General features: G+C 46.1%; 1 pseudogene; it reads right to left on the bottom strand.

The window, feature by feature from the left end:
• Positions 1-64: 64 nt before the first annotated feature.
• LOC135228811 (transmembrane protein 185A-like) lies at positions 65-23521 on the bottom strand (annotated as a pseudogene).
• Between the last annotated feature and the right edge of the window lie 433 nt (positions 23522-23954).

Below are 23954 nucleotides of genomic sequence, written 5' to 3'. Positions count from 1 at the left end.
TCTCTGAGACCGGCTGAGCCCACACTGACTTTCCTGGACCACCTGTACAACAAGCTCCACACGGTGCACGTCAAAAGTGAGGAACTGCTTTATTGAACAGCTGAGGGAGCTGGAATAGTGAGTTTAGCTGAACTTCTTACACACCGCGCAGGCACAGTGACACCACCCATTCACCCTGTGCCCCCAAACGAGGGCAGCTTTGGCGGAGTTCAGTGTCAGGGGAGGAGCTGTTTACAGGGTTCAGTTGTAGCTCAAACAGTCCACCTAGCAGTGGCCTCCTTTGAAACTCCTCCTCACCCCTCCTGGGAGAGAACATCAACCCTCCTCTCTCTTTCCTTTAGAAAGTGCTATCTTTCTTTTCAGGCTGAAGGGTCTCCTACCTGTAAGAACTGGTTCCCCACATCCCTGCCCCGATCCATGACTATACCAGCAGTGCTTACAGAAACCACTCTCAGAATGAAAAGCACGGGACTCAGGCTAAAGCGCTCTCGTCACCGCAGACCAAAATCTGCAGACTTGGAGCTACCCATGATACCGTTGTTCAGGTTTCGTCTCTGACCACCTTCTGTAGGGTTCCAGTTTCAAACAGTGCTTTGTCAATTTTGGCAAGCCAGCGGTCCCTGCAGGTTGCAACAGCACGGACCGTTGCTCGCTTGTGGTGGCTGTCCTGGTAGTAGCAGCTGCTCCATCCGAGGAGAACCTCAAGTGGATGAATGGCTGTGTCCCACAAGGCAGCCCCTGTGGGGCAGGCAGTATGCCGCCAGCTTCTACTCCAGCACAGAGCACGTCCATCTCGAGTACAAGCTTGTAAAAAAATACTTTAACAGAGTAGACTGTACAGAGTAGGATTGCACACCGTATGTCACAATGCTGAAATATTTGTATAAATACTATACGAGTTGTGGAATGACATCAAGTACATTATCCAGGAAGAAAGCAAGAGGTCACTGAAAAGACAGGAAAGAAAGAAAAGACCAATATGGATGTCAGAGGAGACTCTGAAACTTCCTCTGGAGCATCAAGCAGCTAAAGCAAAAGGAAGAATTGATGAAGTAAAAGAGCTGAACAGAAGATTTCAAAGGGACCCTCGAGAAGACAAAGTATTATAATGACACGTGTAAAGAGCTGGAAATGGAAAACCAAAAGAGAAGAACACACTCGGCGTTTCTTGAGCTGAAATAACTGAAGAAAATATTCAAGCCTCGAGTTGCAATAGTGAAGGATTCCATGGGGAAAATATTAAACGACGCAGGAAGCATCAAAAGAAGATGTAAGGAATACACAGAGTCGTTATACCAAAAAGAATTAGTCAATGTTCAACCATATCAAGAGGTGGCATATGATCAGGAACCAATGGTACTGAAGGAAGAAGTCCAAGCTGCTCTGAAGGCATTGGCGAAAAACAAGGCTCTAGGAACTGATGGAATATCAACTGAGATGTTTCAATAAACAGATGGAGCGCTGGAGGTGCTCACTCGCCTATGCCAAGAAATATGGAAGACAGCTTCCTGGCCAACTGACTGAAACAGATCCATATTTAAGCCTATTCCCAAGAAAGGTGATCCAACTGAATGTGGAAAGTATAGAACAATATCATTAATATCACACGCAAGCAAAATTTTGCTGAAGATCATTCAAAAACAGCTGCAGCAGTATACCAACAGGGAACTGCCAGAAATTCAGGCTGCTTTCAGAAGAGGACATAGAACCAGGGATATCATTGCTGATGTCAGATGGATCCTGGCTGAAAGCAGAGAATACCAGAAGGATGTTTACCTGTGTTTTATTGACTATGCAAAGGCATTAGACTGTGTGGATCATAACAAACTATGGATAACACTGCGAAGAATGGGAATTCCAGAACACTTAATTGTGCTCATGAGGAATATTTACATACATCAAGAGGCAGTTGTTCGGTCAGAACAAGGGGATACTGATTGGTTTAAAGTCAGGAAAGGTGTGCATCAGGGTTGTATTCTTTCACCATACCTATTTAATCTGAATGCTGAACAAATAATCCGAGAAGCTGGGCTATATGAAGAAGAACGGGGCATCAGGATTGGAGGAAGACTCATTAACAACCTGCGTTATGCAGATGACACAACTTTGCTTGCCGAAAGTGAAGAGGACTTGAAGCACTTACTGATGAAGATGAAAGACCACAACCTTCAGTATCGATTACACCTCAACATAAAGAAAACAAAAATCCTCACAACTGGATCAATGAGCAACATCATGATAAAGGGAGAAAAGACTGAAGTTGTCAAGGATTTCATTTTACTTGGATCCACAATCAACAGCCATGGAAGTAGCTGTCAAGAAATCAAAAGACGCATTGCATTGGGCAAATCTGCTGCAAAGGACCTCTTCAAGGTGTTGGAGAGCAAAGATGTCACCCTGAAGACGAAGGTGTGCCTGACCCAAGCCATGGTATTTTCAATTACATCATATGCATGTGAAAGCTGGACAATGAATAAGGAAGACCTAAGGAGAGTTGACGCCTTTGAATTGTGGTCTTGGCGAAGAATATCGAATATACAATGGACTGCCAAAAGAACGAACAAATCTGTCTTGGAAGAAGTGCGGCCAGAATGCTCCTTAGAGGCAAGGATGGCAAGACTGGGTCTTACCTACTTTGGACATGTTGTCAGGAGGGACCAGTCCCTGGAGAAAGACATCATGCTTGGCAGAATACAGGGTCAGCGGAAAAGAGGAAGACCCTCAATGAGGTGGATTGATACAGTGGCTGCAACAATGAGCTCAAGCATAACGATTGTAAGGATGGCGCAGGACTGGGCAGTGTCTCATCCTGTTGTGCATAGGGTTGCTATGAGTCGGAACTGAATCAAAGGCACCTAACAACAACAACAACACATAGTATACAGCCATGGAGTCACTCCATGAGAAAGGGCTTGCCAAGGAGGCTTTAAGGAAAACCTGCCATCATCCTGCCCCAAGAGCAAGGCCTTCCCGGGTAGGGCGCTGGGAGTGAGGCCCGCAAGGCATACAACCAGTGGACAACAGCGACACGTGGAGAGCTCCTACTGACTGTGCACGGCAGGAGAAGTCTGGGCCACACATCCTGGCAGACTTGCTTTCAAAGCACTGTGATCCTATTTAGCATTTCACCCAACAGACACGAAGCCCCCCTTCCTGGGCCTCAGCGTCCACCCCCAAGGGCAATGAGCCAGCTCCTCAGGCCCATGTGGAAGTCAGTTTCTCCTGCTCTCAAGGGCACACTCTCCGTCAAGCACGCTTACCCTGACACCCCCCACGCCACTTCGTACAGGCCCCTCCTCCTCTGTGGCATGTGGTGGGGAGTCACAGAGAGGCTTTGAATGCAAACAAGGCAGGAGATGACAGTCCCCGGGGGCCCAGCTCCAGTTTCAGCCCTGGGTGGAGGGTGCACACAAAGGCAGAGGGAGGGCGAGGAGTGTGTGTCCGATCCACCGACGTTCCCTCCCGGAAAGAAGGGCCTTTAATCTGGCATTTCGATATTTAGCTTGGGAGGAGGGAGCACATACTTTCCAGGGCTCTGTGTAATGACTACGCTGGCCTTCTTTCGAAACATAGGAGCACTTTTAGGAGGTTCCGGAACAGGGCTTTCTTCCATTTCTTCATTATCTTCGTGATGAAGGTCATATGAGATGTTTCCGTATTCTCTTAAAAATGGGAAAATTTCAAGCAGAAACTGACAGAAATCTTTGCAAATACCGAACCACCCTGAAAAATAAGAAAACACTTTTTCAAAAACTTGGTTCAAGTGAGTTTCACATACATTTTCTTTCCCAAACGTGAAGTTGCACAGCTTTGCGGTAATGCTTTATTCTGACGCCCCAGAAACAAAGACTGAACCCGGACTGAAAACCTGGAACTTGACCAGGCCCTCCAGGTGACCCTGAGGGTACACATAGTTGAGAACCTCAGCTCTAAACGAAAAAACCAAACCAAAGCCGTTGCCGTTGACTATATTCTGACTCATAGCCACCCTACAGGAGAGAGTAGAACTGTCCCATGGCGTGTCCAAGGAGCAACTGATAGATTCGAACTGCCAAGCTTTTGGTTCAGCACCCAAGCTCTTAACCAGGGCTCTAGCGAGGCTCAGATACCTGTGAGAACCTAGACGATGCTGTCATCCTCTTAATCGTCCCTGGTCCAACCCTCCCGTGGGGCATAGAATGTCATCCAATTAGAGGAATTTTGTCACTCCCGGGATGAGGGAGGCCGTCAGGCATGTGCTGGTCCAGGCCAGTGGGAGGCCTGGGCTCCAGGGGCCCCTCCAGCGACTTCTAGGAAGCCAGTGTTTCCTGCACCCAGCATAGGAATGGCAGTTCAGTGCTGGCCTTCCTGGCATACAGCCAACAAGGACAGCCAGGGCTGCAGTCTAGGGCCCTCCCCAGCTCCACCGCTCAGGCTTGCAGAAGGGCAGCCTCTGGGGGTGTGCGCAAAGGAGCCTCTGAGCCTAGCAAACAGGGGACCACACCTTGGGCGTGGTGAGGACAAAAATGCTAATTAAGTACCACTGACAAGACTAGGTTTAGGAGGGGCTGCTGGGCTGATTCTGGTATCCCTCAACTCTCTGCCCGACACTGCTAGAGAAGAGTGGTGCCAGCCAGTGGAGAGCAAGCCGATGGCGTGGCTTTTCGGTGAAGACCTGAGACCCGCCTTGGGCCCTGCCTTCCCAGGCAAGCACCTTCATTTGGAGCCCTCAGGTTCCTCCTTTCCTAGAGCGTGGGTGCACTCACGCACAACACGCACAAGGGCTTCCAAATGGTGTGTATATACAGCGGTTTCCTCCCTTCTGTCCAAAGGTTGTTGCCATGAGAGTGATCAGCGAAAGATGCAGTGGGACAAATATTGGTATACAAGAGAATGCGTGTGGCCGTCCAGTTTGTGACCAAGCAGGATCTAAAGAAAGAAACAGTCATGGTCATGCTGAGGCAACATCTGCAAGTGGTCAGAGGAAGCCTGCAGCCAGAGCCTCACTAGACACCCCCAGCAGGTCTCAGGGAGGGAAGTGAGCACTAGAGGAAAGAATGGCCACCCTCCCAGTGTCGGGGAGGGGCCGCCCAGCGTCACGTGCCTCTTCAGGACTAAGCAAGGGTAGTTTCTAAGGCCTGTGCTTCTCACGGGAGAGACCTCTTGGTGTTTGTTCTCAGGAGCAAACAGTGCTTGTTGCACCATTCGCCATAGAAGTAAAATACAAAATACAACTTTCCTTTTCAGAAAGTAGCAGCAGCCATAAATATGGGCGCGTCCTGGCTAAAAAGGGGCCCTTCTCACGGCCGGTTCCCACCCCCAGACAGGACAGGCTGTTCTAAGTCTCCTGACGGTCTCTGTAGGCATCTCTGTGGGAGTTGGCACCCTGTGAGTTCAAGGGCTCGCCAGCTGCACCAGTGTCCAAGCTGCTGTTATAGGGAAGGGCGGGGCTCTGAATATGAAGACTGTTTCCTCAGAAAGCTCACCTCAAAAGTTAGAAGTGGCACGACGATGGTCATCCAGCTCAGGGCCATTGTTATGTGTGTCCTCCGCTGCTCCACGATCACATCCATGGAGCGCAGGAACAAGGCGGACCACAGGATGTAGTAGAGGACAACCAGGCACAGAAAGGACATGAGAATCCACAGGGGGACACACACAACCTGAGGGGAGGAGGAGAGGCATCTCTGCAGCTTCCACCACAGCAGATGGAGGCGTTGGCAAAGCCCTGCTGGGTCTCTCTAGTTAAGACAGTGCAAGACTAGACAGTGCAAGATGGAATAAGGACAGTCCTACCTCCCGGGACAGCTGCGGGGACAGCATAGTGTTTTTAGCACAGAACCTGCACTCGGAATGTTTTCCATGGGTCACTGTGGAGGTAGACAAGCCTTCCTCTGCCCCCACTCTTTGTCACTTATCCAGTCCTGTTAGCATCCTGGCTCCCTGAGGGCCCAGGGCAGAGCTGTCACCCTGTGGACAGAGACACTCTCTCGCCCTCTCTCTTCACAGGCAGCACTCTGCATCCTGCTCCAGCTACTTGGGAATATATCTGGGAACTCACTCCCCGGAAACGTCAGCTGCCGAGCTTTCTACAGACCCCTGCTAACTTTGCAGATAGATGCCGGGTGCCTGCGCTACCCCATCCATGTCTCCACGCCAGCGCAGGCTCTGTAACTTGCTGTGGGACCAGAAAGACCTTACTCCACCTCATACAGCCCGCAGGTAACAGTGGAGGCATCAGCTGGCCAGGGTCTTGCATGACCCCCCCCCACCTTGGACTACTTTCTCAGTTATTCATTTTTCCTTTATTCATTATCATACAGGGAAATTCACTTTTTTTCTTTTGTGTACAGTTCTATGACTTTTAACACAAATACAGATTCACGTAACCACTGCCACAGGATGGATACGGAACACTTCGATTGCCCCCACGCTAGCCGCCTTTACTGTTGCACGCTCTGCCCACCCATAACCCCTGGCAACTACTATCACTATGCTTTTGTCCTTTCTAGAATGTTATGTAAATGGAATCAAACAGCATGCAACTTTTTCGGACGGGTTTCTCTCAATCAGCATGCCTTTGAGCTTCATTCCCTTTGTGTGTATATGGACGCTGTATGTATGTGGACTCTGTGTGTATACAGACAGGTCCTTCCTTTATATTGCAGAGTGGTATTCAATGGTATGGATATACCTGTTTGCTTATCCATTCGCTGACTAGAGAGTATCCAGTTTGGAGCTATCACAAATAAAGCTGCTACAAACCTAAGTTTTCATTTCCCTAGGGTAAATACCCACCCACGTATCTGGCAGTTTGTCGTACTGTGTGAACTTGAGTGTTGCTGTGATGCTGACAGCTATGCCAGCGGTATTCAGGTACCAACAGGGTCACCCATGGCAGACAGGTGTCAGCTTTCAGACTAAGACAGACTAGGAAGAAGGAGCTGGCGGTCTACTTCTGAAAAGAATTAGCTAGCGGAAACCTTATGAATAGCAGCAGAACACTGTCTGATATAGTGCCGGAAGATGAGCCCCTCAGGTTGGAAGGCACTCAGAAGACGACGTGGGAAGAGCTGCCTCCTCAAAGAAGAGTCGACCTTAATGACATGAATGAAGTCAAGCTGTTGGGACCTTCATTTGCTGATGTGGCACGACTCAAAATGAGAAGAAACAGTTGCAAGCATCAATTAATGATTGGAACATGGAATGTAGAAAGTATGAATCTAGGAAAATAGGAATTCATCAAAGATGTAATGGAATGCATAAATATCAGTATCCTAGGTATTAGCTGAAATGGGCTAGTATTGGCCATTTTGAATCAGACAGTCATATGGTGTGTGTAATAAAAAAAAAATGGTGTACTATGCCAGAAATGACAACTTGAAGAGGAATACCATTGTATTCATCGTTAAAAAGAACATATCAAGATCTACCCTGAAGGAGAATGCTGTCACTGATAGGATAATATCCATACGCTGAATAGGTACGGTGAAAGGATACAACCTTGATGCACACCTTTCTGATTTTAAACCAGGCAGTATCCCCTTGTTCTGTTCGAATGACTTGTCTCTTGGTCTATGTACAGGTTCCACGTGAGCATACTTAAGTGTTGTGGAATTCCCATTCTTAGCAATCTTATCCATAATTTGTAATGATCGACGCAGTCGAATGCCTTTGTATAGTCAATAAAACACAGGTAAACATCTTTCTGGCATTCTCCGCTTTCAGCCAAGATCCATCTGACATCAGCAATGATATCCCTGGTTCCACGTGCTCTTCTGAATCTGGCTTGAATTTCTGGCTGTTCTGTGCAACCACTTTTCAATCATCAGAAAAATTTTACTTGCCCGTAATGTTAATGATATTATTCGATAATTTCCACATTTGGTTTAATCACCTTTCTTGGGAATAGGCATAAATATGGATCTCTTTCAGACGGGTGGCCAGGTAGCAGCCTTCTAAATTTCCTGGCATAGATGAGTGAGCACTTCCAGCCCTGCATTCATTTGTTGAAACATCTCAGTTGGTATTCCATCAGTACCTGGAACCAACTACCGATCCCTTCTTCGTTTCCAACTTTCACATTCCACTCACCAGTAATTATCAGTGCATCCTAATTGCATGTTTGATCAATTTCAGACTGCAGAAGTTGGTAAAAATCTTCCATTTCTTCATTTTGGCCTTAGAGGTTGGTGCGTAAACTTGAATAATAGTTGTATTACCTGGTCTTCCTTGTAGGCATATGGATACTATCCTATCACTGACAGCGTTGTACTTCAGGATAGATCTTGAAACGTTCTTTCTGACGAAGAATGCAACACCATTCCTCTTCATGTTGTCATTCCCAGCATAGCAGACTATATGATTGTCCAACTGAAAATGGCTAATATCAATCCATTTCAGTTCACTAACGCCTAGGATATCTATGTTTATGCTTTCCATTTCATTTTTTAAATTAACTTTTATTAAGCTTCAAGTGAACATTTACAATTCCAATCGGTCTGTCACATGTAAGTATACATACATCTTACTCCCTTCTCCCACTTGCTCTCCCCCTATTGAGTCAGCCCTTTCAGTCTCTCCTTTCGTGACAATTTTGCCAGCTTCCCTCTCTCTCTATCCTCCCATCCCCCCTCCAGTCAAGAGTTGCCAACACACTCTCCAGTGTCCACCTGATTTAATTAGCTCACTCTTCATCAGCATCTCTCTCTCACCGGCTGACCAGTCCCTTTCATGTCTGATGAGTTGTCTTCGGGGATGGTTCCTGTCCTGTGCCGACAGAAGGTCTGGGGAGCATTGCCGCCGGGATTCCTCTAGTCGCAGTCAGACCATTAAGTATAGTCTTTTTATGAGAATTTGGGGTCTGCATCCCACTGATCTCCTGCTCCCTCAGGAGTTGTCTGTTGTGCTCCCTAACAGGGCAGTCATCGATTGTGGCCGGGCACCAATTAGTTCTTCTGGTCTCAGGATGATGTAGGTCTCTGGTTCATGTGGCCCTTTCTGTCTCTTGGGCTCTTAGTTGTCGTGTGACCTTGGTGTTCTTCATTCTCCTTTGATCCAGGTGGGTTGAGACCAACTGATGCATCTTAGATGGCCGCTTGTTAGCATTTAAGACCCCAGACGCCACATTTCAAAGTGGGATGCAGAATGTTTTCATAATAGAATTATTTTGCCAGTTGACTTAGAAGTCCCCTCAAACCATGTTCCCCAGACCCCCGCCCCTGCTCCGCTGACCTTTGAAGCTTTCATTTTATCCCGGAAACCTCTTTGCTTTTAGTCCAGTCCAATTGGGCTGACCATCCTTGTATTGAGTGTTGTCTTTCCCTTCACCCAAAGCAGTTCTTATCTACTGATTGATCAATAAAAAACCCTCTCCCTCCCTCCCTCCCTCCCCGCCTCGTAACCACAAAAGTATGTGTTCTTCTCAGTTTTTTCTATTTCTCAAGATCTTATAATACTGATCTTATACAATATTTGTCCTTTTGCCTCTGACTCATTTCGCTCAGCATAATGCCTTCCAGGTTCCTCCATGTTATGAAATGTTTCACAGATTCGTCACTGTTCTTTATCGATGCGTAGCATTCCATTGTGTGAATATACCACAATTTATTTACCCATTCATCCGTTGACGGACACCTTGGTTGCTTCCAGCTTTTTGCTATTGTAAACAGAGCTGCAATAAACATGGGTGTGCATATATCTGTTTGTGTGAAGGCTCTTGTATCTCTAGGGTATATTCCGAGGAGTGGGATTTCTGGGTTGTATGGTAGTTCTATTTCTAACTGTTTAAGATAACGCCAGATGGATTTCCAAAGTGGTTGTACCATTTTACATTCCCACCAGCAGTGTATAAGAGTTCCAATCTCTCTGCAGCCTCTCCAGCATTTATTATGTTGTGTTTTTTGGATTAATGCCAGCCTTGTTGGAGTGAGATGGAATCTCATCGTAGTTTTAATTTGCATTTCTCTAATGGCTAATGATCGGGAGCATTTTCTCATGTATCTGTTGGCTGCCTGAATATCTTCTTTAGTGAAATGTGTGTTCATATTCTTTGCCCACTTCTTGATTGGGTTGTTTGTCTTTTTGTGGTTGAGTTTTGACAGAATCATGTAGATTTTAGAGATCAGGCGCTGGTCTGAGATGTAATAGCTGAAAATTCTTTCCCAGTCTGTAGGTGGTCTTTTTACTCTTTTGGTGAAGTCTTTAGAGGAGCATAGGTGTTTGATTTTTAGGAGCTCCCAGTTATCTGGTTTCTCTTCATCATTTTTGGTAATGTTTTGTATTCTGTTTATGCCCTGTATTAGGGCTCCTAGGGTTGTCCCTATTTTTTCTTCCCTGATCTTTATCGTTTCAGTCTTTATGTTTAGGTCTTTGATCCACTTGGAGTTAGTTTTTGTGCATGGTGTGAGGTATGGGTCCTGTTTCATTTTTTTGCAAATGGATACCCAGTTATGCCAGCACCATATGTTAAAAAGACTATCTTTTCCCCAATTAACTGACACTGGTCCTTTGTCAAATATCAGCTGCTCATACATGGATGGATTTATATCTGGGTTCTCAATTCTGTCCCATTGGTCTATGTGCCTGTTGTTGTACCAGTACCAGGCTCTTTTGACTACTGTAGCTGTATAATAGGTTCTGAAATCAGGTAGAGTGAGGCCTCCCACTTTCTTCTTCTTTTTCAGTAATGCTTTGCTTATCTGGGGGTTCTTTCCCTTCCATATGAATTCGGTGATTTGTTTCTCTATCCCCTTAAAATATGACATTGGAATTTGGATCGGAAGTGCGTTATATGTATAGATGGCTTTTGGTACAATAGACATTTTTACTATGTTAAATCTTCCTATCCATGAGCAGGGTATGTTTTTCCACTTAAGTATGTCCTTTTGAGTTTCTTGTAGTAGAGCTTTGTAGTTTTCTTTGTATGGGTCTTTTACATCCTTGGTAAGATTTATTCCTAAGTATTTTATCTTCTTGGGGGCTACTGTGAATGGGATTGATTTGGTTATTTCCTCTTCGATGTTCTTTTTGTTGATGTTTGTTGAGTCGTTACGTTTCTCTTGGCTTTTATTTTGAGTTATGGAGTTGTGATACCTCTTTGTGGTTACCTTAATATTTACCCTTATTTTTCTAAATAAAACCTAACTTCTATTGTCCTATATCGCCTTGTATCCCTCTCCATATGGCAGTTCTATGCCACCTGTATTTAGTCCCTCTTTTTGATTTTTGTGATCTTTTACATATTGACTTCAATGATTCCCTGTTTTGAGCATTTTTTTTAATTAATATTAATTTGTTTTTGTGATTTTCCTATTTGAGTTGATATCAGGATGTTCTGTTCTGTGACCTTGTGTTGTGCTGGTATCTGATATTATTGGTTTTCTGACCAAACAATTTCCTTTAGTATTTCTTGTAGCTTTGGTTTGGTTTTTGCAAATTTTCTATGCTTGTGTTTATCTGTAAATATCTTAATTTCACCTTCATATTTCAGAGAGAGTTTTGCTGGATATATGATCCTTGGCTGGCAATTTTTCTCCTTCAGTGCTCTGTATATGTCATCCCATTGCCTTCTTGACTGCATGGTTTCTGCTGAGTAGTCTGAACTTATTGATTCTCCCTTGAAGGAGACCTTTCTTTTCTCCCTGGCTGCTTTTAAAATTTTCTCTTTATCTTTGGTTTTGGCAAGTTTGATGATAATATGTCTTGGTGTTTTTCTTTTTGGATCAGTCTTAAATGGGGTTTGATGAGTATCTTGGATAGATATCCTTTCGTCTTTCATGATGTCAGGGAAGTTTTCTGTCAGCAGATCTTCAACTATTTTCTCTGTGTTTTCTGTCCTCTCTCCCTGTTCTGGGACTCCAATCACACGCAAGTTATCCTTCTTGATAGAGTCCCACATGATTCTTAGGGTTTCTTCATTTTTTTAAATTCTTTTATCTGATTTTTTTCCAGCTATGTTGGTGTTAATTCCCTGGTCCTCCAGATTTCCCACTCTGCATTCTAATTGCTCGAGTCTGCTCCTCTGACTTCCTATTGCATTGTCTAATTCTGTAATTTTATTGTTAATCTTTTGGATTTCTGCATGCTGTCTCTCTATGGATTCTTGCAACTTGTTAATTTTTCCACTATGTTCTTGAATAATCTTTTTGAGTTCTTCAACTGTTTTATCAGTGTGTTCCTTGGCTTTTTCTGCAGTTTGCCTTATTTCATTTCCGAGGTCAACCCTGATGTCTTGAAGCATTCTGTAAATTAGTTTTTCATATTCTGTATCTGATAATTCCAGGATTGTATCTTCATTTGGGAAAGATTTTGATTCTTTTGTTTGGGGGGTTGTAGAAGCTGTCATGGTCTGCTTCTTCATGTGGTTTGATATTGACTGCTGTCTCCGAGCCATCACTAAAATATTTTAATTTAAATTAAAAATATAGTAGTGATTTATTCTATATTTGCTCACTGAGTCTTATCTTGTTTTGTTTTCTTTCAATATACGTGGATGGGCTAGTAGATTGTGCTGTCTTGTTTGTTGTAGCCCTTGACTTACTTATGACCTATTACCAGCTGGTTTGGGCTGTTGCCAGATATATATGCCTGAGTCTATTCACTATTCTTGAGTAGAATCTGATTTTGGGCCATCAAGTGTGTGCTGCACCGTAACACCTATCCACCTCGAGAAGTAGTGGTGATAGTTGTGTGCACCAGATTCTATTAGCAGCTGGGGTTCACACTCCAGGGGGGGCAGGATGCTGACAGGCTTCCCCCAAGTGTCAGTGAGGTAGGTGTGTCTCTATTCCTGCAGCACCTTGGTGGTAGGGCTCTGCAGCTGTACCTTAGGCCCCCAATGCAAGTACCTCTACTGATTGGTAGGTGTCACCCTCCTTAGACCCCTAAGGCAAGAGGCTAGGTGGTCTGGGGGGAGCTTCAGCCCTCAGTTCCCTGTTGTGGGTCAGTTAGGGCTCTGTTGAATAAGCACAGATATCAGACCTGGGAAACTTGTTTTTCCAGTAAATCCGCTAAAAAACATGCAGTCAGATCCCTATCAGAACTGCCTTTGCATTATTATAGCCACCTTGTTCCCTGTAAGGATGAAAGCCCGAGATTTGGATCATATATGCTTGGCTGGAGCTGGTTCTGTGTTTTTAGTCCAATTAGGGAAGGATTTTTGGTCCCTGGGTTTTTTGTGGTTGCTTCTCTCAGGCTGGAAGAATGGGTTAGGAAAAGACCCAAAAAAAAAAAAAAAAAAGGGAAAAGCAAAGCCGCGGAGCCGGAGCCGTTCTCCCTCTGGCTCAGGAAATTCCAATGTTAATGAAGCCGCCTGGGAAGGGTGGGGGAGGGCTCAGGAGAGGGTACACCCCATAATAAAGCCAAAGTTGCTTATCTTGCTTGGGATGACTATTTCATCTGAGATTCCCGAGGGGCGTGTCGCCTATGTGTGCTGGCTGTGTGGAGATTGTCCCCGAGGGTCTGGCCCGCTGAAGCCGTGGTCAGATCCTCCACTGCCAGTCCAAAGCCCAGCGTCAAGGTTCCCCTGCTGGGACGCTGCACTCCCAGCTCCAAAATCAGTCGCTGCCTCCCGGGGACTTCTCATCCCTCCAGCCGCGTCACCGCGCTGCCCCCATGGACCGGCTGGGCCCCCTCCCGGGGTTAGTTCAGGGGAGTAGGGCTGTACCCTTTTTTGCGCCGTGACCGGATGCTGTGTTCAGCCCCCCTGTGCCCAGTCCAAAGCCCGGCGCCAAGGTTCCCCGGCTGGGACGCTGCACTCCCGGCTCCAAAACCAGTCACTGCCTCCCGGGGACTTCTCCTCCCACCAGCCGCGTTGCCAGGCCGCCCACGCAGACCGCCTGGGCCCCCTCCTGGGGTCAGTTCAGGGGGGTAGGGCTGTGCCCCGTGTTTGCGCCGTCACAAGATGGTGTGTTCAGGTCCCCTGGGCCCAGTCCTAAGCCCGGCGCCAAGGTTACCTGACTGGGACACTGGCTCCAGGCTCCGAAAACAGTCGGGGCTTCTCCGTAGTTGTTCGTTCTCCGTCTCTGTCAGTCAGGTCAACTCTTTAAATCTGTGTTTGTTGTTCAGGGTTCGTAGATTGTCATGTATGTGATCGATTCACTTGTTTTTCCGAGCCTTTATTGCAAGAGGGATCCGAGGTAGCATCTACCTAGTCAGCCATCTTGGCCCCCCCACTGTATATAAGTTTTTATGTGAGAGACTGACTTGATTTGTAAACTTTCACTTGCAGCACAAGAAAAATTATTTTAAAAAGTGATCTTAAAAAAATAATCCTAAAAATGTCACTTTCAAAAACAAATACGAAACCATTGAAAAAAAAAAGAAAACTACAAGACACTCCTGCAAGAAACCAAAAGAGACCTACATAAGTGGAAAAACATACTTTGCTCAGAGATAGGAAGACTCAACACTGTGATAATGTCTATTCTACCAAAAGCCATCTACAGATACAACGCAACCCCAATCCAAATTTCAGTGGCATTTTTTAATGAGATGGAGAAACAAGTCACCAACTTCATATGGAAAGGGTAGAGTCCCTGGATAAGTAAAGCATTACTGAAAAAGAAGAACAAAGTGGGAGGCCTCGCACTACCTGATTTTAGAAACTATTATACCACTATGATAGTCAAAACAGCCTGGTACTGGTACAACAACAGATACACAGACCAGTGGATCAGAATTGGGAATCCAGATGTAAATTCATCTACATAGGAGCAGGTGATATTTGACAAAGGCCTAAAGTCAGTTAAATGGGGAAAAGACAGTCTCTTTAACAAATGGTGCTGGCATAACTGGATATCCATCTGCAAAAAATGAGACAAGATCCATACCTCACACCATGCACAAAAACTAACTCAAAATGGATCAGAGACCTAAATACAAAATCTAAAATGATAAAGATCACGGCAGAAAAAATGGGGACAATGAGAGGAGCCCTAATACACGGCATAAACAGTATACAATGCACTACTAAGAATGCACAAACACCAGAAGAGAAACTAGATAACCGGGAGCTCCTAAAAATCAAACGCTTATGCTTGTCAAAAGAATTCGCCAAAGGAGTAAAAAGCCAATCTACAGCCTGGGAAAAATTTTTTTGCTACAACAAATCTAACTGATGCCTGATCTCTAAAATCTACACGATACTGCAAAACCTCAATGATAAAAAGACAAAAGGCCAATTAAAAAATGGGCAAAGGATATGAACAGGCACTTCACCAAAGAAGACATTCAAGTGGGTAACAGATACATGAGGAAATAAACACTCTAGATCATTAGGCATTAGAGAAATGCAAATCAAAGCTACAGTGAGATAGCTTCTCACCCCAACAAGGCTAGCTTAATCCAAAAAACACAAAATAATAAATGTTGGAGAGGCTGTGGAGAGACTGTAATACTTATACACTGCTGGCGGGAATATCAAATGGTACAACCACTTCGGAAATCAATTTGGCACTTCCATAAAAAGCTAGAAATACTCCTGTCTGGAGTCGAGATGAGAAGACAGAGAGGGACAGGAGCTAACTGAATGGATATGGGGGAAAACAGGCTGGAGAGGAGGAGTGTGCTGTCTAACTAGGGGAAGAGCAGCTAGGAGTACATAGTAAGGCGTATATAATTTTGTGTACAAGAGACTGACTTGCTTTGTAAACTTTCACTAAAGCGCAATTTTAAAAAATTCAACTTAAAGACAAAAAAGCTAGAAATAGAACTACCATACGATTCAGCAATCTCCCTCCTTCAAATATATCCTAGAGAAATAAGAGCCCTCACACAAATATATATATGCATACTCATGTTCATTGCAGCACTGTTTACAATAGCAAAAAGGTGGAAACAACCTAGGTGCCCATCAATGGAAGAATGGATAAACAAATTATGGTATATCTACACAATGGAATACCGTGCAATGATAGAGAACAACGATGAATCCGTGAAACATCTCCTAACATGGATGAATCTGGAAGGCATTATGCTGAGTGAAATTAGTCAGTCATAAAAGGACAAATATTGCATGAAACCACTATTATAAGAACTCAAGAAAAGGTTTAAACACAGAAGAAAACATTCTTTGATGGTTAGGAGAGGGGGAGGGTGGAAGAGAGGTATTCACTAACTAGACAGTAGAGAAGAAAATATGAGCCCAAGAGACAGAAAGGGCCACATAAACCAGAGACTCCATCAGCCTGAGACCAGAAGAACTAGATGGTGCCCGGCTACCACCAATAACTGCCCTTGACAGGGAACACAACAGAGAGTCCCTCACGAAGCAGGAGAAAAGTACAGTGCAGAACTCAAGTTCTAGTAAACAGACCAGACTTAATGGACTGACTGAGACTGGAGGGACCCGAGAGGTCCTGGCCCCTGGACTCTCTGTAGCCCAAAACTAAAACCATTCCTGAAGCCAACTCTTCAGACAAAGATTAGACGGGAGTATAAGACTTGAAATGATACTGGTGAGGAGTGTGCTCCTTAGCTCAAGTAGATGCCAAGCCAAGCGAATCCAGTGCCGTTGAGTGGATTCCGACTCACAGCGACCCTATAGGACAGAGTAGAATTGCCCCATAGAGTTTTCAAGGAGCGCCTGGCGGATTCGAACTGCCGACCCTTTGGTTAGCAGCCGTAGCACGTAACCACTAGGCCACCAGGGTTTCCTCAAGTAGATAGGTGAGACTAAATGGGCAGCTCCTGTCCGGAGGCAAGATGAGAAGGCAGAGGGGGACAGGAGCTGGCTGAATGGACACGGGAAATACAGGGCGGAGAGGAGGAATGTGCTGTCACATTGTAGGGAGAGCAACTAGGGTCATATAACCACGTGAGTGTAAGCTTTTGTATGAGAAACTGATGGGAATTGTAAGCTTTCACTTTAAGCAAAAAAAAAAAAAAATCCCCTGAAGTCTCCTGAAAACCAACTGCTAAGTTGTCTTCAAACCAACAGTTTAGCTTAAATAGTAAAGAATGTCTGCCTTGGGCATTGTGCTCTTTTAAGAACTACCTACATGGGATCAAACTGACAGCAGGAACTCCAAAGATTAGGCAGGAAACTCAGGGGGCAGTGAGTTTATGTTAATGGGGGAGGAACAACTCAGAAAAGGAGGGTGAGAATGTTTCTAGAACTTGAAGAATGCATTCAGTCTCACTGAATAGCACATGCAGAAACTGTTGAAATGGTGTATTTTCACTGTGTATATTCTCAACAGGAAACCCTGTCACATTTGTCCTTCACACAGTGATTGTAGTACTGGAACAAAAAGTATATTTGTGGCTCGTCTCAGGTCAGCTAGCACTATATCAACCCCAGCTTTTAGGGGGATCAAATCTGACTTTACAGGTAACTTCATGGTTGAACAGCCGCTCTCTTGCCACTCCATCCCTGAGAAGAAGACATTCATGATTGTCTTGAGGTCCTTGATGCTGTTAATTCAAGTCAACGCAATCTGCAAGATGAACCCCTGTTCAATCAAGACGATAACTCGTTCACTAATGGTAGCAGTTTTGTGCAAAAGGGAGTCTGGCGTGCAGGGTATGTGACTGCCTCTTTATCAGCTTTTATTGAAAGCAAACCCTTACCAGTGGGCACTTCGGCCCAGAAGGCCGAGCTCGTTGCCATGATAAGAGCCTTGGAACTGGCAAAAGGGAAGAGAATCACCAGACACACTGACTCTAATTTTGTATTCGAATCTCTGCATGCACATGGAGCCTTATGGAAAGAAAGGGTCTCCTGAACGTCGGAGGCAAAATTATTAAGTATGGAACCGAACTGTCACAACTTTTGGACACGGTCCTAAAACCCCAAGAAGTGGCAGTAGTGTACTGCCGAGCTCACCAAAAAGGAAATACCACAATAAGACAAGGAAACCATGCAGCCAACTGGAAAGTTAAGCGAGTGGCTGCTAGTGCCCGGCCAATTTGTGCTCTCCTTCCAACCAGCTCCACACCAGACAAACCCCCGCCCCAATATACTCAAGAAGGTCTACACAGAGCCCAAGACTGGGGTGCAACCCAAGACAGTCAGGCCTGGAAACACACCCCTGACAGTAAGATTTTTATTCATGCCAATCAAGTCTTTAATTTGAGTTTTCATTTACATCAGGCTTTGAGTAATTTCACCATTTTTATACAAATAAAGAAAGAGTTACAGTATTCTGATATTTATACTTGGGGGCCTGTTACAAGATTCAGAGACAGAGAGATGTATACTCTTCAGCTTTCCTTGGTAACGAATGCCTCTAACTGTGTGATGCTCTCGAGATGTCAAATGAATTGTGTTGATTTAGGAAGAAACAACCATAGGAATTGTGGTTTCATCGACAGCGTGACATATGCCACTACTCATGTGAAGCTCCCTTCAGGTTGGTTCCTACTCTGCAGAAGTACTGCTTAACCTTATATCCCTGCTAATGCCTACCAATGGGCCCTGTTTAGTGGGGCATTTGGCTATGATCTTGCCTCTCAAGAGATTCCTCCAAAATAGGGTCACTAGAGATCTTGTCCTACATGCAACCTGTAATGATAATCGATGCTTGTTAAGTGAAGTTGAAAACATCTCCTATACTGCAATCTTGGTTTGTTTCCCAGGTTTAAAGGTTGGGGCTTATCAAGAAATAGAACATCTAGCTTACCTCAGTACAAAATCACTGAATGCCACATCACAAGCCATAGATGCTGTCATGGATTGAACTGTGTCCCCCCAAAATATGTGTCAACCTGGCTAGGCCATGATTCCCAGTACTGTGTGGTTGTCTTCTGTTTTGTAATTGATGTAATGTTCCTATATGTTGTAAATCCTAATCTCTGTCTGTGGTTAATGAGGCAAGACTGAATTCCCTTGAAGAAGATTGGGGTGGGATGTAACACCCTTGCTCAGGTCACATCCCTGATCCAATGGAAAGAGAGTTTCCATGGGGTGTGGCCTGCACCACCTTTTATCTTACAAGAGATAAAAGCAAGAAAGGGAGCAGAGAGGAAGGACCTCATATCATCAAGAAAGAAGCACCAGGAGCAGAGCACGTCCTTTGTAACAGGGGTTCCTGCACAGAGGAGCTCCTAATACAGGGGAAGACTGGCAAGAAGGACCTTCCTCCAGAGCTGACAGAGAGAGAAAGCCTTCCCCTGGAGCTGACACCCTGAATTTGGGACTTTTAGCCTACTTCACTGTCAAGAAATAAATTTCTCTTTGTTAAAACCATCCACTTTTGGTATTTCTGTGACAGCAGCACTAGATGACCAAGACAGATGCTATTAGCCAGGAACTAGGACAGGCCAGAGAAGTTGTTTTAGAAAATAGATCTACTTTAGATTTCTTGCTTCTATGATACAACGACACTTGTCAAGAATTCAAAGGAATATGTTGTTTTAACTTTATGGATAACTCCGAACTCATTGAATGAAAGGTGAATTGTGCAAAAGATGAGCTAGAAAAAGTAAAGATTCGTGAAGGATTTGATTTTTCTTGGCTAACCTCTTGGCTGCCTGATCTTACCTGGCTAAAAGCCATATTCATTAGTGGAACTGGACTGGTCGCTATAGGCCTGTTAATCTGTTGCTGTCTCCAATTCATACCTGTATGTGGGATGTACCCATTGCTGTCAAGTAGATTCTACTCAAAGCGACCCTATAGGAGAGAGTAGAACCCTCCCACAGAATTTCCAAGGAGCGCCTCGTGGGTTCGAACTACTGACCTCTTGGTTAACAGCCATAACACTTAACCACTACACCACCTGGGTTTCTGCCAACATGTTACTATGGTCTAATTGTAGCTAGTGTCTTTTTTTGGCTTTTTTTTTCTTTGTGGTAAATACATAGGTAAGAAAACATTTGAAAATTCAACATTTTTTACATGCACAGTCTATTGACTTGAACCGTGTTCATCATGTTGTCCAACCATCACCATCATCTGTTTCCAAATGTTTCCATCACCCTTAGCAGAAGCTCAGTGCCCTCAAGCCATGAGTCTCCCTCCCCGCCTACCTCCCACCTGCCCGCCCTGGTAACCACTAACAAACTTGGGTCTCTATATATTGGCCTAGTCTCGGTATTTTCTATACGTGGGATCATAAGATACCCGTCCCTTTGTGACCGCCTTATTTCACTCAGCATAACGCTTTCAAGGTTCATCCATGTTGTAGCATGTATCAGGAGCAACAAAAGACAAAACTGAGAAATAGGACCTCATCAAAATTAAAAATATTTGTTCATCAAAGTACTTTATCAACCAAATGAAGACAACCTACAGTCTGGAAGAAAATCTGGGGGACCCACATACCTGATAAGGGTTTAATAGCTAATGCCTTTTTATACACAGAGCAGGCCTCTTTCCTCAGCCTTCTGCAAGAATTCATTTGTGTGGATTCTAGGTGGGTGAGAGAACATGCCCTTGTTCTCTTGTCTTGCCTTCACCCACCATCCTCTTCCCAAGGTGACATTTCCAGAGCCATTTCCCGAATGCTGCCACAGTCCAGGCCATCTGTGAGCCCTCCCGAGGAAACCACATCATACCTTCTTTCTACAGGTCAGTCAGTGGCAGTCAGGGAGCCACACGGGACAAATCACCTCTCTGGTGGGGTCCTGGCAGGATTTCACCCCAACACCCTCCATCCCCCACCTTCCACTCTCCACAGTGCATTTTAAAGTCAGGAGCAAAAACTGGAAAACTCAGCACAAGCCAGGAAAAAGACGCAGCCTTAAGGTTCCTCCAAAGGAAAAGACCCCTTTCCAGATCACCAACGACAGGCACCCACTGCTGGGAAGATCTTCTCTTCTGGAGCAGGCTGCCCCTGAGCCACTGGGAGCCTGCCTCTTGCTCATCAACACACCCCTGGGGTAGACACACAGCCTGACCCCCCGACAAATGACTGACTCAACAACCAAGTGAAATCGGTGAAGTTTTCTCAGGAAGAGAACCAACGGATTGCCTTAAAAATATATGCTTACAATGAAAACCAAGTTTAGGCATTGGCCTGATGCCCACAAAACACAGTCCAGACTCCTTAGGGTGGCCTTTAGGAAACGGAGCCCCCTGAGTGTCCTAGCCTCACCTCCCACGACCTCCCTCCAGCCATGAAACCTTCTTCAGTTGCCTGAAGGTATCTGACCCTTTCAGCCTGCACTTCCCTCACCTTCCATCTAACGAAATTCTTTTTACCTTCAAGACTCAGCTCGAATGCCCGTCGCCCTCAGTAATGCCTCCCCTCCTCTGGGCTCCTTACCCAGGGTGAGCGGTTCCTGCCTCTTCACGCTTACCTGCCTCAGTCAGCCTCATTTTAGACTCTGAGGTTTAGATTTCTGCCTGTAAGACACCAGCCCTATGAGTGACACGGAGAGGAGTGTGTACCTTTGAAGAGCCTCTTACATGACAGGAGAGACAGTGGTGTCCACTTTGCAAGATGATGCTCTTGTCCTCAGATGTGCTCTCTCCCTTCCGGCTGGGTTTTCGCTGATGATAATAGACCATGGTGATGCCCAGGTAACAATGCCCTGGAAACAAATCCCCTTCAGAGCCGAGGCATTGTCTGATGAACAAAACAGGTCAAGCACCGCCCACGAAGTGGGCTACAGGATGAAGTGGCTGTTCTGCCTACCTCAGAGAAGATGCCGGGGCCTTCACCTCCATTGCTCAGCCCACACCCTCTGGACACCCATTCTGGGTATAAGGTCATTCATTCCGTTAATACAGATGGGGCAGCCTACTGTGGGCCAGGCACTACAAGGGCCTGACCATCTGTGCCCAAGGCGGCCCCCATAGAGGGTGGCCCTTGCCTTCTGGGGGGCTGGTAGAGACTTTGTCAGGTTGGCATCTTGGCCAGAAGACACACCCTGCCCAAGCCTGCTCCCTTCCTTTTCCTTTAACAGATATTACTCCCAGTAAGGCTTTGGCTCTCCTAACTCTCTCTCAGGGTTGGCTTCCCGGAGCACTCAGCCCAAGACAGTTGGTTCTGGAGTGGTCCAAGAACACAGGAGGGAAGATGGGGTCTTGGTACAGGTTCACTTACCGCCTGCCCAGCTGGTAAGGAGGATCCCATCCCTGGAGGAAGCAGTGTGCAGAAAGCCCCGGACACAGGGTGGCAGCCTAGTGGTTGGAGTTTTCAGGTTAGAACTTCAAGTCTGCTGGCAGGTTGAGGAGATCCAGGCCTATGGAATGTATAGGAGTGACATTGGTATGCGGTGACTCAGCAAACTCTGTCTCAGCGTCAACTTCAGGAGAACCCCCTATGCTAGGGTTTCTGAGAGAGGGTGTCTCTGGAGAATGCAATACATGGCAGAATGAGCTGCAGAGCTAGGGAGATGTCTTCCAAGAACCTTTCAGACTAGGGGGTATTCCTTTGCATTGACTGTAACAAGAGCAGATAGGCAAGCAGCAGGAAAGAGACTGGGGCCCGGAGGACACCACTGTGTGTATGGAATGGAAACCAAGACAGAGTTTCAACCTGGACATTTTCACAGGGCGCTATGGATTGAACTGTCCCCCCAATATGTGTTGGAATCCTCACCCCTGTACCTGTGGATGTGATCCTTTTGGAAATAGGATTTTCTTCCTTATGCTGAAAGGCAGCCCTGGTGGTACAGTGGTTCAAATGCTTGGCTGCTAACCAAAAGGTTGTCGGTTAGAACCCGCCAGCCACTCCGCGGGAGAAAGACACGGCAGTCGGCTTCCATAAAGATTTACAGCCTTGGAAACCCTATGGGACAGTTCTACTCTGTCCTAAAGCATTGCTATAAGTTGGAATTAACTCAGTAGCAGTGGCGGGGGGGGGGTCCTAAATCTAATCACTTCTGAGGACTACAAAGAGCAGAATGGACAACAGTATCACATATATCGGGGAACACAGGTGCCACGTGAGGATGGTCTACAAGCCATGGAACCCAGGAAGGCCCAGGACTACTGACAATGAAGGAATCGACATGGCCGTGACCGTGATTTGGAATTTAGCCTCCAGAGCTGTAAGAAAATAAATTCCCATTTTTTAAAGCCCCCGACTTGTGCTATTTCTATTACAGCAGCACTAGGAAACTAAGACACAGGAGTAGCCAGATGCCCCCCTCCCCAACACAAGTGAAGCGACTTCCCCTGGGACCACCCCGTGCGGCAGCCAACTGGCAGGACAGCCAATGGCAGCCACCACACTGGGGCTCTCCCTGCCTAGGACCCAAGTTCAGACATTCCCCATTCAGCTATGTCCTCCTGCTTCTCAGCTGACATGTGAGATGGACGAGCTGGGCGGCTTAGAACAGGGAGCCCCCACATACTCCACCCACAGCTTCCTCCAAGTAAAGCCATCTACTGTGGGTCTCCAGTCCATTAGGAAAGTCCTAGCTCTCCAAACAACAGGGTGGGGGAGTGGGAGCAACAGTGCCCACCCTTCAGAGGACCCTCAGAACATAACCGGAAACCTCCATGAGGAGGTTCAGGATCTCCAGGCAGAAGCTGGTAACACTAGTGGGGCTGGGGCCCGAGGGGGAATTATGGGAGGTGGGCCTGGTGATTGTTAAGGCCCGCTGAAGCCCTAAGGCCTCACATCCCGGGTAAAAGGCCCTCTCTGCCCCTCACCTCATCCCAGCCTTCCTGTTTCCTCGAGCTGCTCCAAGGACAGAGCAGGTGCCTCTCACTGGAAAAGAAGACAAAGGGTCCTCTGTTGAGGCAGCCAGCATTTACTAAGCAACGACTCTATCCCCGGCACCTGACTTAAAGAGTACTGAGCAAGACACAATCCTCACCCTCGAGGGGCTCAGTGACCCCCAGCCACAGGCCCTTAGAGAACTACTCCAGGCCTGCATGATGATGGACGCTAACCGAGAAAGGAACAACATGCCAGGAGAGCTCGGAGGCAAAAGGGCCTGATGCTTTGGGGGGTGGGGCACAGAGTGTGCTGCCACAGTCAGGCCTTGAAGGAGGACTGGAGTTTGCTGGAGAGGAGGAGGCAGCCACCCAGGCTGTGAACAGCAGGGCCAAGCAGGGACTGGGGAAAGACTATAAG

This window comes from Loxodonta africana, chromosome X (assembly GCF_030014295.1).
Source record: "Loxodonta africana isolate mLoxAfr1 chromosome X, mLoxAfr1.hap2, whole genome shotgun sequence".
NCBI classification, from domain to species: Eukaryota; Metazoa; Chordata; class Mammalia; order Proboscidea; family Elephantidae; genus Loxodonta; species Loxodonta africana.
This window is presented reverse-complemented; position numbering and strand designations above follow the sequence as displayed.